The following is a 15208-nucleotide window of genomic DNA, read 5'->3' as shown; positions in this document are numbered from 1 at the left end:
CTGTTGCAGAAGAGGATAAATCCCTCCCAGCCTTACTGGCCAGGATGTTCCAGATCCATGCACATCACTCAGCAATGCACACAACAAATCACTTCTTGTGACTTGCCACCACTTCCAAAGATACATGCCCAGACAGGTAGGAAAGATGCTGTGCCCTGTGTGACTGCTTTGCATGACCCAACTTGAAATATTTACTGTTACATCGCTTTTATTTTTTATTTGAACAGATATTTCCCATCAGGTTTTCTAAATGAAAATTCAAGCAAATAAAACCCATAGTATTTCTTAATAAAGAGTGAGAAAAACATCCTGGCTCGTCCCAATGACACTGAAAGTGGTTTTAGATGAAACACAACTTACGCTTTCTGAAGGAGAAAAAATAATTCCTCTGGAAAACACCTAGGTTTGCCCACTAGGGGGGCAGTGGCAAACATGAAGTGTTCTGCCCTTCTGAGCTTTTAATTTAAAGTTTTCATTAAGATAATTTTCAATCAGCAGGAATTAATAACTGCTCAACTCCCTCGCCCTGCGCTGGATGAGAGCTGCAAAGTGCCACTGTGACCACAGGAGCAGATGGAGCAGGAGACACCCCAGCCCTATAGAAGTCCCTGCAGCTGCCAGTAGACAAGACAGCCCCACCTGCCCACCCAGTCCCACTCAGCACAACACAAGGGACCAATTCCTCCATGCAACTCAGCACTGCTCCATCTGTGCACCACCTGCAGGGATTTCTCCTGGCCCCACAGATACCCGAAATGTCCAGAGCACCAAACAAGCACAGAGACCAAATCATTCAGTGCTATTTCACACTGCTCTCCCTAAATCCTCTTTCTGCAAAGCATGAGCTGGCTGTGCTGTCTCCTCCTGCTCTGCAGGCACTGAGGGGGGCTGTCACCAACTTCGTCCTTGGAACATTTGCTCAACTAACAGACTGGCAGTAGTTTGCCCACAGATCTGACAGCAAACAACATTGTTTTCCCCGTAGTTTTCAGTCCCTCCCAAAGTTTTCTCTCCCTCTTTGTTGCCTCCTCCTTTCTCCTTTCCTCCTGTCCTGCTTGCAGCACATCTCCCATTCTCTTTCCCTTCATCAAGATTTCTTCCTTCTCCTCCTCCTCTCTTTTTTTCTAAAACAAGCAGCTCTCTCTGCCTCCTCCCCCAGTATCACTTAGGGCAGATAAATGATTTTGCACTTCTGATGCCTCCTGCCATCAATTTTAAACTTCCGTCAGCATTAAAGTGCTCAAATCTAAAACTAAACATTTGCTTGGCACAGAAAACATTTTTCCATCAAGTTTTCTTTCTGCTCCCTTTCATCTTCAAGGCAGTACAAATTTCAGAACTGCTGAAGTTGGCTGCAGAGCTGTAGCAAAGCAATGCCTAACCCTAAATGCAGACCAGCCCAAGCAGCACAGTACCAGTCTTAGCGTCAAGAGCTGAATATCAGCTGTGAGTGGAGCTCCAAAAAAGCATTCTGGCTTTGTTTCAGAGCTATTGGAATACAATGCACTTTCCCTTCTCCCATATGTTCACAGGGCTATGGGTGCTGCTCCAATTGACGACAACACATCATCACACTCTCCTCCAGCAGCAAACACTGCGTCCTTGCCCCTCCTCACTCTCTCACATGGATGTGCAGCTCAAGGTTTTATGGCTTAATGAGCTCTCCAGCATATGATTATGTGGTCAAGTCCAACTGCTCCGGTGATGTAATGCAATACAGAACAGATTCAGATGTTACTGTAAGTTTCAGAAAGAACTTCTGTGTTCTCTTAGTATCCCATGGAAGAGGATTTAAGTTTCCAACAGCTTACAGAAAGCAACAGAGCTCAAAGAAGTAAAGAAACTACAGCAGAAACAGAACTTCCTAAGATGCTATAGACTTTTTCTTTTAACTTGAAGCTGTTTCCTGGAAGAAGAGTGGACTTTACATGAAAGAACTGCAGTACTGTTTTAAGTACCAGCTTCATTGGTTGATCTGCTGAATGCCACTCAACAAACCTTTGCAACACGTTAAAAACAAGAGAAAAATCAGAGAAAGAGGCAAAACAGCTATTGGCAGAGCTAGTCTGCAAACGCAATCTGTCCCCCTCAGCTCCAACAAACAACGGAGATTCTTCTACAGAATCCCTCTTACAAAACTCTTTCACAATTAACCACTGGGAAACACAGCTGAGAATTTCTGCTGTTTGCGGCACGTTGGGGTGAGTAGAAGGAAGTCTTTCCCTGCTTTCATTTCTCTAAATGAAAAAACCAATATCTTTACTGCCTGGTGCTTTCTGTTTCGGTTCTCTGTTTAGCAGCCAAAGCCATCAGGATCCCCACAGGTCCCTTTTGGGGTGCAGAGGCAGCAGCATGCATGGCTGCTTCTCGCTGAAAAGAGGGAGAGTTGCAAAGGTGCCTACTGCAAAACCCACCCATCAAATGGCTTTTATCCATATAAACAACAGGATGGTGATTTTGGAAAAGGGGTATTAGAAAAAAAAAAAAAAATCACTAAGAAGTTATGAGGACAAGAAATAACAGCTACCTACACGTGGGAAAATTATTTGGAGTCCTGTGAAGATGGAAATGCTGTGGGGGATTTATTAACTCCTGCAGTCACTCACACAGATTTGCACTGATTCATGAAGCTGTTATGGTTTCGCAGTGACAAGAACAGGATAGTCACTGATGTCACATGCACTGAATGATGCACAGAGAACACCCAAACCACACTGACTGCTTCCCTCTCACCACAGATGCTTTTAGTGCCTGCTCTGAAATGCCTCCTTAAGAAGAGGAAACCAGCAGTCAGGAAGGGAAAAGAGAAGCTGTAGGACAGGACCTTCGAGAAGAGCACCGTGTAAATACCTTGAAGGATGTGTGAGTCCCAGGAAGCCCTCCTGTGCCTGAGCAGTGTCTGTGTGCTCAGAACATGCAGCTCCACATCCAGAGCCCTGCAGGAGACATCTGACTGCACTGCAGACAGAGGCGTGCTGCTTGTTTTCCCTGCTTTTAAGAGCAACTCGATTTCACTTTCAGTATGACAGGAAGTGGGACACAGAGCCTGGGAGCGATGCCAGCCAGTTTGTGAGATAGAAAACATGGGAAAATCCCTGCAGCAGGGCATAACACTGCCAAAAATCTGCCTGCGAGGTGTGCCCCCTGCACAGGTATCTGCACCAAGTAGTGATGCACAGAGCTGGGCTGGGGCAGGGATCCCTGCCAGGGCTGAAAGGCATCTGCAAAGCTCACCTGATGCGGTGCCAGGCTTGTGGATGTCACACTGTCTGCACTGCAGCCACACTGCTGGGAGCAGAGGGAGGGCAGTGAGCCTGCACAGCCCTCTGTCCATTAGAGAGCTCCCTAATGCCCAGACTCATTCAAACTCAGGTAAAACAAGTCTCATTTCTCTTGGCAAAGCACGAGCTGCTCTTAAATATCAGGAGAATTTTCTTGCTCAGACTGATCCAGACTTCCTCTCATCTGAACCAGTTTAGTTGCTTTCCCATGTCAGATGTAAGCCTCTACCTCATGTCCTTTGCTTTGTCTGCACAGACTGTGCTGTGTTTCCTTAAAGCCTCTCTAGTTCAGACATAGCAAACATTTATTTTTTAATAAGTCCAGTGAATCAATCTGCTGTGTACTGGAAAGGTGGAATGGCATTGGGTCCATAGTGCCTCTGCCACAGCTTCCAAAGAGGAATAAGCAGAAATATGACAATATCCTCCACGTTAGCAGCCTTTCAATAGCTCAAGGGAGAGGGACAAACTGTGATAGGACAAGGAGCAGTGGTTTCAAACTATAAGAATGCAGATTTATATGGGATATAAGGAAGACATTTTTTAAGGAAGAAAAGTAGGAAGAGCATGATTTATTTGTGCTGAACAAGTGTCCAGACAGCATCTTTAAATCACACAATCCCAGTAAAGACAAAAGCAGCAGCTTTCTCTATAGACACTGAAATTATGAGAACCATGTGTAATCCACCAGATTTCTTTAAATTTAAAGGAGAGAATAAATCAACAAAATAACGCTTTACAAATTAGAAATGAGACAAGCAAATCTGAATGACAGCGTCAGTTTTTCCAGGAGTGCTGAGCTAATGCACCCCTTTGCACTGGCATCTTCCTGTTCAAACACACACTGAATGAAAGGTAGCCAGAAACATAGCAGTATTAACAAATGTGATTAATTTTCCAGGTGGCACAAAGGGTCTTGCAGTGATCAGAAAAACCATGTCAGGAATTACTATCTTCTCAGAAAAATATTGTCCTTTATCAAATAGTAATTTCCTACACTCATCAGTTCATAGCCTGCAAGAAGGTAAAAACAACAGACTTCCCTTCACTTGCAGCTTTTGTCATCTGCAGCAGAGAAGAAAAGGAAGCATCACCCTACAAATAGGTGATAATGAGCTAGCAGAAACTGTTCCCAGACATCAGTCACAGGAAATCCTGGGTTCAAAGAGACCGACAAAGTCCAAGCCCTGCATTACTTTATTTCTACACATTTCTTATTTCATTTTCTCCAGGCTAAGACTCTCCATTTTCTTTCTAATAACATTTTTCTCAAAGAAAAACACGTAACACCAGTTGTACCCCATGGTTCCACATGTTCAAACTTTCTTGGCTAGCAGCAGCCAGGTTTATGTGCCAGTCCTGAAGAGCTTTAGCACACACAAGATATCCACCCACTGGCATATGATTTATCCTGGAAGCTGGGATCTTTGCTCTGGCAAACCAAATTTTGCCTCAGGAACCCAGCAAAATTCAACTGAACGTAATGTCAAGGCAAAAGGGCAGAATGGACAGCACAGGAGGAGAACCCATAGAGCTGAGTGAGGAACTGAGAGCCAAACCCATGGCTGCGTCAGTGTAGACAGCTGAGATGAACTAACTGCACAATACTGAAGGGTAAGCAACACCTCTCAGGGCTTCAAAACTGTGGGACTCCATCTCCAAGCCAAGGGACAGCCAGGAGACAGCCAAACCTGCATCCTGCAGTGAAAAGTCTTCTGATCCCAATGGCTTGAGATTGGAGCAGGCAACTGCACAAAGAGTCACAGAATCACAGAATTGTAGGGGTTGGAAGGGACCTCCAGAGATCATCAAGTCCAACCCCCCTGTCAAAGCAGGTTCCCTACAGCAGGTCACACAAGTAGGTATCCAGGTGGATCTTGAACATCTCCAGAGCAGGAGACTCCACCACCTCCCTGGGCAGCCTGTTCCAGTGCTCCGTCACTTCACCATAAAGAAGTTCTTGAGCACATTTGTGCGGAACTTCCTATGCTGCAGTTGCTGGCCGTTTCCCTTTGTCCTGTCACCATCCACCACTGAAAAGAGTCCGGCCTCGCCATTCTGCCCCCCACACCTTACATATTTATAGACCTGGATCAGGTCCCCTCTCAGTCTTCTTTTCTCAAGGCTGAACAGACCCAGTTCACTCAGTCTTTCCTCATAGCAGAGATGCTCCAGGCCCTTCACTGGACTCTTTCCAAGAGAACCCTGCCTTTTTTGTACTGGGGAGCCCAGAACTGGACGCAGTGCTCCAGATGAGGCCTTACCAGGGCAGAGTAGAGGGGGAGGATCACCTCCCTCCACCTGCTGGCCACGCTCTTTGCAATGCACCCAAGGATGCCATTGGCTTTTTTGGCCACGAGGGCACACTGCTGGCTCATGGCCGACCTGTCGTTCACTAGGACACCCAGGTCCCTCTCTGCAGAGCTCCCCTCCAGCAGCTCATCCCCCAACCTGTACCACTGCATACAATTATTCCTCCCTAGATTCAAGACTCTACACTTGCTTCTGTTAAACCTCATCCGGTTTTTTTTTCTGCCCAGCTCTCCAGCCTGTCCAGGTCACACTGAATGGCAGCACAGCCTTCAGGCGTGTCAGCCAATCCTACCAACTTCATATCATCAGCAAACTTGCTGAGGGTAGCCACCATCCCCTCATCAAGGTCATTGATGAAGATGTTGAACAAGACCTGACCCAGCACCGACCCCTGAAGAACACCACTGGTTACAGGTCTCCAAACAGAGTTTGCACCGCCAACGACGACCCTCTGTGCTCTGCCAGTTCTCAACCCACCTCACTGCCCACTCATCCATCCCACAACTCTTGTCAATCACTCGTGCCTTTTGCCCAAACACCCATGTGAATTGATTGAACAACAAGAGGAAATGGTTTGGCTTGTTTCTATGTTAATTTTCAAACAACAAACAATCAAATCACCACTTCTCTGCTCTTCCTAATTTCAGAATACAGAAGAGAACTATCATTTCTCTTATTTCTTACTTTCTCAGAATTGCTTTCTGTCAAAAATATTTCACAGAAAGTGTTCCATGTCATAATGCTCCTACAACTTCCACAGCAGACAGACAGATGACACAAGGCACTCCTTGCCTCATTGGCACACTTCCTCTGCCCAGCCCCTGGTCCAAGCACAGTCATAGCAGAGAAGCTCCAGAACTGGGCACAGATACTTGAGGTGAGACTGGGTGTGCACACATGTGAGGGATGGTCAGAGCTCCTTCAGAACCCCAACAAAGAGGTTTCTGACACTCATGGGCTGCTGCTGGCAGGTTGGAGCTGCTTAGCTCCAAGCCAGCCCATCACACTTTGCACCTGAGACAACCCAGGCCTTATTGAGACGTGGCTTACCTCTGTGGAAGAAAAGCAGACCTGGCAGGACAGCTATCAACTCAATCAGTTCATTGGGAAATTTAAAATAGCCCTCAGCAAGGTGAACTTTGAAACACAAACAGGTTTCAGGACAACTCCAGCCCTCAGCTGACTCAAAGCTGGGCCAGCCTCACACAGCACAGCACGTGACACCTCCATTGGGAGACTGGAGTCCCTTTGGACTCCAGAATTTCACCCTTGCCCCTTTCTCTGCTATATCACCAACTGATTGTGGTCACAGGTGAACAGGCACACAAAAAAGCCAGGAGCATAGGAGGAGCATTCCTCACAGCGAACACTTTCACTTGCTGGACAATCTTTGTAATTTTTATATTATTTTAACTTTTTAAAGCAAGCATCGTGCTTCTTTCCAAATGTCCTTCCTTGGCCAGAGTTAAGATGCAAATAGCACAAGGGAGCAAACTACAGCCAAGGAACAGAGCAGCAAACCCACCTGCTGGGATCTTCCGTACCTCTGCAGAAGAGAACAGAGTGGTGAAGTTGTGGTAGGACCAAACTCTTCACTCAAAGCTAAGCCCATTGACACAGCAGCTGTGTTCAAGTGCTGCTGTAAAAGATAGCAATATTCTGACAATTTGACTCAGAAATTTATGTCTCTTTTGCCTCAATTTTTTTTTTACAGAAAAGAAGTACAAAACATTTGTACTATCTAATTCGAGTGTGGAACAGAAATCTGGGGGAAATATATACTTTCTATACTATAATTTCAGGAACAAAGAACTTCAGTATCCTAGAACTGTTTTGAGAAGTTTATTCCCAGAATGCCCTTCCTGACACTCAGCTCCCTTACAGTCTCTGAGACCTCTGCTCTCTGGGAACAGTTTCACAACCAGTTTCTCAACCACCAAATGGCTCACCCATCACATCCAGATATTTCTAATTTAGAGAGGATTTTATGGGAGACCACAGCAAAAGCTTTACAGGTTCCAGACAGATTACATCAGTGGCTTTTCCACTGTCCATTGTCAGTTACGCCATAATAACTCTTTCTTCATCTTAGAATGTATTTTTTCAGGCAGTGGAAGGAAACAAAACAAATAATTAGCATCCATTTTAAATCCTGACCTGTGCAGTACAAGGTCACAAAAGGGCTGAAGATGACTGAGGAGGAACTGACCTCATTTATTTCCCTTTTCTGCATGTGTAGCTCCACAGAGTCATAAGCCATTGTTCTCAACTTGGCTGTATCTTACGGCAAGAGCAAGTAATTTCCTTAGCTCAAGGCAGAGCTTGCATTTTGTCCCTGCTTCTATTACCTGGTTCATAAAGAGGCACATAAAAAGCCAATTGCATTTGCCAGCTGTATTCTAGGAAAAGGGCACTCTTTCTGGAAGGCCACTTTCAGGAATTTTTTAGCAGGTACCGTTCATAAATGATCAGCCTTCAGCTTGTTTCACAGCCTGCAAAACAACTGCTGCTGTTTAGAGGAGCATCTGTGAGCAATGTAGTTTGCTCTTACAGTCGCATGTCAGGACTGCAGTTCCAACACTGTTCACTGGTCACTGGGTGAAATGTCTATTATCACACTTGTGTTCCAGGCTCAGGGCATTCAACTGGAGTTTTTTCATTTAAAAACTTCCCTTACTACTTCTGGCAGCTGTTCTGGCTCTGGCTGAGAATCCACGATGCACAGAGTTGAATTAATATCTCTTTTCAATTTGTTCTTACGTCTACATTTTCTTTCTTCTTTTTTTTTCCACCAAGTGTTAGCTTTAGTCCAGGACAATTTCCTCTCCAAAATTCCTAGATGCTTTGGATCAGACTTTTCTACTTTATTTTCTTTATGCCCTTTTAAGTCTAAGCACCATCTGATTGCAGATTTGCCCTATAGCTTCCAAATCTGCTAGGACTTATACACAAGCATCCAAGAGCAGCTGTTCCGCCTCTTTGCACAGGCCAATTCTTACTACAGCAGTTACTTAAAATAGTTTTCACCTATTTATAATCTTGAAAACTGTATAGGTGGAGCTTATGCACACACCTTGTTCTACTTGCTCTACAACTTCCCTGCTGCAGGACATGATGTGCTGCTCTGCATGGGAGAGCATGGGAGAGCTGGGTATATGTGAGCAGCCAGGTCTTGGTGTTTGTTCTCCTGGTGGAGAACACAGAGATGAAGACAGATTGCAGGGATTACTCCTCACGGAGCAAAACCAAGGAAACAATCACGAGATCACACACAGATTTCTGCCTGTTCTCTCTGTGATTTTGCCCTAGCCCCAGCACTACAGACCTCTTCTTGGGGCAGCCTGGACAAAAGCTCACAAGCCAAAGCCATCACCTCAGGCAGGCCAGAAGCTCAGCAGATCCAGTCTTCTGAATCCTTCTTTACATGCTCCACTAACTCTGGTCAGAGATTAAGGCTTGCTAGTTGCAGTATGGCCACTTCAGATGCAATTACTGCGGCTTTAGAAGAGCTGTTGCTTCCCAGTATCTTACTTGCCCTGAGAAATCTCTCCAGACGTGGCTGGATGCAGCATTCCCTCCCAATCACTGCCAACAAAAACCATCTGTAACTGTGAAATATGAGTCATACAACAGTCATAACAAGAGTTACAAAGGGCTTACCATATCTAACTACTGCCGCTAATCTGGCCAATTATAAGAAAAGCATTTGCATGACAAGGATGTAACTCTCAGGAAAAGTTATCACAGCCCTGGAACAAGAGATAAACATTTTTATCACTTCTCTGATCTCCCACGTTGTTCTGCAGTCCAGTGACATACAAAGTTCCCATGTTTCTCTAAGATATTGTCACTGCTTCATTCAAGGTATTAAGAACCCTGAGGAGATAGGAGCCATCCACCTCATATAGCCCAAACACCTCAATGGCTATTGCATCCACCAGCATGGGAGGCAAGGAACACCACGCTGCATCTTCATGACACTGTGGGATAAAGAAGGTTGTTGTATTGCCCATGAGTGGAAAAAAGCTCAACAATAACTTGAGCCAGACCTACAAGGCACCTAGGCCTTACATGTTTGCATGGGAAACTTGGTTGCATGGGAAAACTATTGTGTTGCACGGGTATAAAAGGTGGTAAGCACCTAGAATAAAGGTCTTCTGTTCTGTACCAGCAAACGAGTCCGCACCTCATTTGCCCCTCCAGCAAGAGAACCCGGGGCAGCCCTGCAATGTGACACACTAGGGATTTATACATTCTCTCCAGCAGTTACCTTGCAAGAAGGCTCATTGAAGCTCAGATACCTCATTCTAAGTCAGACAGAAAAATTAAAGAAGAAATTCTCTTTGCCCCAGGTTTCTCTCCATGCTGTGCTCTGTGCTCCACTCACCTCTTGCCTGTCCACCCAGGCCAAACTGGTTACTGGGGTCTCTCTTCTAGCTTTAGAGACAGGGAAGCTCACAGCCATTATAATGTCACTTTGCACTGTGTAGGTGTCAACACTGTTTCTAAAACATCAGAGCAGATTTCCATACCATCGGGCTACAAAATGAGATGCCTAGCAAAAGATTGCCCTTGTAGTAAAAAAACAAACAAACAAAACAAAACAACACACACACACACACAAAAAAAAAAAAACCTCAAAAAAACCCACTGAGGCAAGTGGTAACAGCACCTAAAATAAAATCATAAAGATTGGAAAAGACTTCTAAGATCACCAAGTCCAAACCCAACCCACCCCCACTATGCCACTGGCCATGTATGTCCCTCAGTGCCACATCTCCACATTTCTGGAACATCTCCATGGATGATGACTCCACCACCTCACTGGGCAGCCTGTGTCAATGCCTGATCACACATTTGTAGAAGAAATTTTCCAACCTGAATCTCCTCTGTCAACTTGAGGCCATCACCCCTCATCCTACTACTGTCACCTGGGAGCAGAGACCAACCCTCCCACCTTGTCACAATCTCCATTTAGGGAGCTGTAGAGAGCAATAAGGTCTTCTCTGAGCCTCCTCTTCAGACTGAACCATGACATTCCCTCAGCCATTGCCCATAAGACTTGTGCTCACGACCAGTAACCAGCTGGATGCAACTCCACCACTCTCTGGACTTAGCCCTGCTGCCACTTCTTTACCCAGCAAAGAGCACGCCTGTCCAAGCCACGGGCTGCCAGCAACTACAGGAGAGTACTGTGGGAGGCAGAATCAAAGGCTTTACTAAAGTCTAGGTAGATTTCCCTCACTCAACAGAAGGGCCAACTGGTCACAGAAGACCTGCCTTCCATAAACCCATGTCGGCTAGGTCCAGTCCCCTGATTGTCCCATACATGCTGCATGGCCACATTCACGATGATCTGCTCTAACAGCTACATCTCAAGCAAGATCATGGCTTGAAAAGATGGAGTATGGAGACTCTTCTCAGACAAAGGACATTGTGCTCTGAGGCCACACTGGAATAATCACATGAGTTACCATGAAATCCCTTCCAACTCCAATTCTTGTGTGGCTGCCATTAGCAAATTACTTCCCAGAGTGAATCATCACAGTTGTTTATTCCAACAGTGCAGGGAGACATGAGACCGTATACACAAATGCAAGGCACGTGATGAGGTAATTGCACGGCCACCTTGCCTCTGAGGCAAGATTCACTGGAGAACATCAGATATTTATTCCCATAGAAGGGAAACCTTTACATCAACTTATAAATGAGATTCTTGTGCAGATGGTAGGGAAGCTACTCTGCTTTCTATTTCTTATTGCCAAGAAGCTGAGGAAGGAAGCAGTGGGTGAAGCACTTTTGCTAGCTGATGGATCACGTAGCTAGCTGCTTTCAAGAGGATACTGCACACAGAGAAAAATCCCTACAGATTATTTCCTCCATGAACTCCTTCCTCCGATTAATTAGGGAAAAGTATCCTGAAACATGCATTATTCTTTACTATTTTCCCACCCCCATTTGACCTGCAGCTCTCTGAGGACTCACACAACGTCATCTGACTTTTACTTACTGAAGTCTTTCCACCTGTTTCAATCTATGGAGATGTTTCTTTCCCACAAAGCGCAGCTAAATGCTGGCAACCTATGGGTCAGATCCCTCAGGATGGTCATTCACTATGTGTTTTACTTGTTGCTTTCATTGTTGCTACTATTTTTTAGTCAGTCTTGCCATTTACTCTACATGGAAGAGACTCAAGTTTCAAAGAAAAATGTTGCAAATGAGCAACTTCAGGGAACTCATATTCTCAACATTCTCCAAGATTGCTTCCAAGAAGGGACGAAACAAAAATGCAGACTTGCATTTTTCCTTCCTGCTTTAGGAATAGGCACAGATTTCAAGCAGCCACCACTGCCTCCAGCTTTTCATTTATTAAAGTGAAAGAGCTCTATTACCCAAATGCACTCATGTGAAGGCATGATCAGAAGACTTCTGCCAAAAGGGAACAGAAGGGAGGCAGCACGGGCTGTTGACACAGTGTCCAACCATGCTTTTGCACAGCTGTCAGCTCTCAATTCACTATTAACCATTCAAGACAGACACTGAGATTATAATATGTATGCTAAAAATACAACTGCAGGTAGAACTGAGCTACAAAGTGAAACACAACATCAGAAAATACGAGGATAGACATAGACAAGCTAAAATTCAGTGTGTACAGATTTTGTTTACGGAGGAAAGGGCCAATGAGAGCTCATACACTATGGGTCCAATGCACGCTCCAGCCCAGGAAATCTCCAAACTGCTAACTGATACGCACTGATACGCTTCCAAGTCTGATAGCCATCCATATGTAAACTAGATGTCTGGATTCAGCCCAATTCAGTAGAGCAGGCATCAAGAAAAATGATCTTTTTCTCCAACAAAAACTAATTACTAATTAATCAGAGCTATGGTTTCAATCTCATTTCCTTTCCCTGATTGGAAGAGCACACTGGAGAAACAAACACCTAAAAACTGGACAGAAAGATGGAATCAGCAGGAATGAATCCAAACAGCCCAAAGCTTTTGAAAAATGAGAAGGAATGAGGTCAGCCAATTTTGGATTATCCACCAAAAAAAAATCACACACAAATAATTATGCTATTTAATACTTCAGTACATGAGAATAATTAGAAACACTTGTGAAACACCCAAACTATAATACAGGGTTCATTTAATGCAACGTGAAGCTGTTTCAAACCCAGAAATTATTGAAAATCATATCACAAAATGATAGCAAAGCACCCACAACTAAAAGAGACCATCAGTAGTGGGGTCAGGGCCCCCAGAGCCCTCATCTCCTTCAGCTTCATTCCCCAGGAGGTTACGTGCTTCCACATTACACAACAACATCCTATTTTCCTAAGTGCTTCTTCACTGCACCATCCATCCCACCCACATAATATCTGCCTGCGGGTGTCATATGGATAAAATCTCCTTTTCTGCATAGCCCTCTAAAAAGGAAAGATCCAGAAAATAACTCCATCACAGAAAGTTTGCCTTATGTATGCTCAGTGCTCTCATACACTGCCCAGGAACAAATACAGCTTCCTCTCACTACTCAGTGAAGCTGGAAGCACAAACCAAGTCCTTCCCTTATTGTCCCTAGCAAAGGTAAACGAATTCATAGAAACTTGGATACTACAGATCAAGAGATGCACACTGGCACCATGCAGATAATCATGAAATAATCCCATCACAGCTGCTGAGATCAGCTGTAGAGATGAGGATGGCAGACTGGAGCACTGTGAGTTACAAAGGGTGAAAGGCTCCAGGTTAGGAAGCAACAAGTCAGAGCCACCAGGCTCCCATGGGGTGTGCAACCAGGGCTGCCTGCACAGCTGCTCTGCAGTGCTCCAAAGGGGACCTTGCTCTCCTCAGCCCTGTTAGCATCACTTTCTCAAGGACAGTTTTTTGCTGGAGCTGGCAGATGCACATTTTTGTGCAACCAACCAGATCTGTATCATTGGCGTGAAGTTTTAAGGTCATGAAAAGCAATTATACATCTACAGGTCGTGTATTTGCCAAACAAATATTGTTGGTTTTCTTCTGAAAGCTCTTCATCCCTCCTATGGAGCTGGGGGAGTAAATACAGCCAAAACAAATTAATATATTTTATACTCTTACAGTGTAATAAGGTTAAATCCTTAACCCCCACCCCACGGTGAAAGCAGGAGAGGAAACACATCATAGAGTCTTGATCTGAATGAGTTGATAATTAAGCTAAGCATCAGCTGGCACAGCAGCTCGAGATGCAAGCCTGGATTACTGTGGATATGATCATTATATGAAGAAAGGGGATGCTGAACCACCAAGTGACATTTAGGAAATAGGTGGAAAAAAAGGGGGTTGGAGTGACTGTTATGGGATCTACTCGTGTTTTCCCCTAATACTTCATTGCAGCTTTCCTTACGACCAAGTACCTGCATGCTCATTGAGAGCAGCTGCATTCCTACCAGCAGAAGCTTTATTTCAGCTACTGCTCAGTAGTGGTTGTTTCCTCATAAGTCTGCTTAAACCCAGAGGGTAAACCCAAAATTTTAAAAAGAAAAAGAAAAATCCAGATCCAACACTGGCAAAGATGGACTTAATAACACTGCTCCTTTTTCTCATAGAAAAGAATCTAAAATTGAGCAAACCTGGCTCGATGCAGGCTGCTGCCATCCAGCTTTGCCTCTGCAGCCCCCCAACCTGGGTACTTTGCCATCTCACAGCCATCTCCTTACCCACTGCACACCATTTTGCAGAGTGTGAAGAAATCTACAGCACCTGGGGCTAGTGAGAAAACAGACTGAGATGTTCCAGAGTCTTTCTCAACTGGAAACACATGCAGTCCATGTCTTCAGAGCATAGCCTGCTCTAAACACTGCAGCTGGCTCAGCGTTCATCACCCTGAGAGCCAATCAGAATCTAAAGGTGTAATTAACGTGGAGAAAACACCACTCCTTCCATAGGGCTTCATCAGACCTGTGGCTGTCTGCAGTGTTTACACAGCCAGATCACAGAATACAAAGGGCAGCACCAGAGCACAGCTGCCTCCCCTACTCAAACTGTACCCCAGAAACTAAGCCTGTGCTGCCCTGGGACCTCACTGCGCTATCATCTCTTACAGCATGGAGGGAAGAAGCAAAAGCCATGCAGCACTTGAGTTGAGACTTTCTGGAGCTGGGGAAGAAGACTGGGAGGGTCTGGACAGAAACATCAGGACGCAAATGGGGAAGCATCACACATCCTGGGGTAGTGGTGCTGAGATGCTGCCCTGTCCCTGTAGCAACCCAGGGGCTGGGTGCTTCTGGGAAAGCCTCTCTGACCAATTTCACCCAGTACTTTCTTACAGGCAGAAAGACTTTGCCATTGGAGGTTTCTCTGACCACAGTGTTTGAAGAGCAATAAATTTAAGGCGCTCAGACTCAGATTTTTTGCTTTCCTTCTTAGTTCTGGAAGAATTTTAGAACATTAACATGCCATCTCAAAAGCAGCTGCCCAAAAGCTCACTCCTACATACTTGTAGAAGCATGCTTGCAAGGCATCAATCTCTTTCCTCCTTTCTAAAAAGGGACAGAAGACCCAGCTGCCCAGAGCCTATCCATGGCTTTAGGCACCTCCAGGGATGGGGCATCCTCACTTCTCTGGGG

The 15208-nt window shown here is 45.1% G+C and overlaps 1 protein-coding gene and 1 long non-coding RNA gene across 4 annotated transcripts in view; one reads left to right on the top strand and one right to left on the bottom strand.

The window, feature by feature from the left end:
- The window catches only part of LOC128082974 (uncharacterized), a 201361-nt gene that overhangs the window by 77434 nt on the left and 108719 nt on the right, over window positions 1-15208 (top strand). The gene's annotated exons all lie outside the window — the stretch shown is intronic.
- The window catches only part of LOC128082968 (uncharacterized), a 34140-nt gene that overhangs the window by 5142 nt on the left and 13790 nt on the right, over window positions 1-15208 (bottom strand). Inside the window, exon 1 of one of the 3 annotated variants that reach the window (XM_052687723.1) lies at window positions 6645-6772. The exons of 1 other annotated variant lie outside the window; for it this stretch is intronic. The gene's annotated coding sequence lies outside the window, so the exon portion shown is untranslated. Of the gene's footprint in view, window positions 1-2850; window positions 3022-6644; window positions 6773-15208 lie in introns of those variants that run through there. One more of the 3 variants, XM_052687722.1, reaches the window with a different exon arrangement.

Source organism: Tympanuchus pallidicinctus, unplaced genomic scaffold (assembly GCF_026119805.1).
Source record: "Tympanuchus pallidicinctus isolate F22 unplaced genomic scaffold, pur_lepc_1.0 scaffold23, whole genome shotgun sequence".
In the NCBI taxonomy this organism is placed as follows: Eukaryota; Metazoa; Chordata; class Aves; order Galliformes; family Phasianidae; genus Tympanuchus; species Tympanuchus pallidicinctus.
Note: the sequence above shows the minus strand (reverse complement) of the source record. Positions and strands in the feature narration are given on the sequence as shown.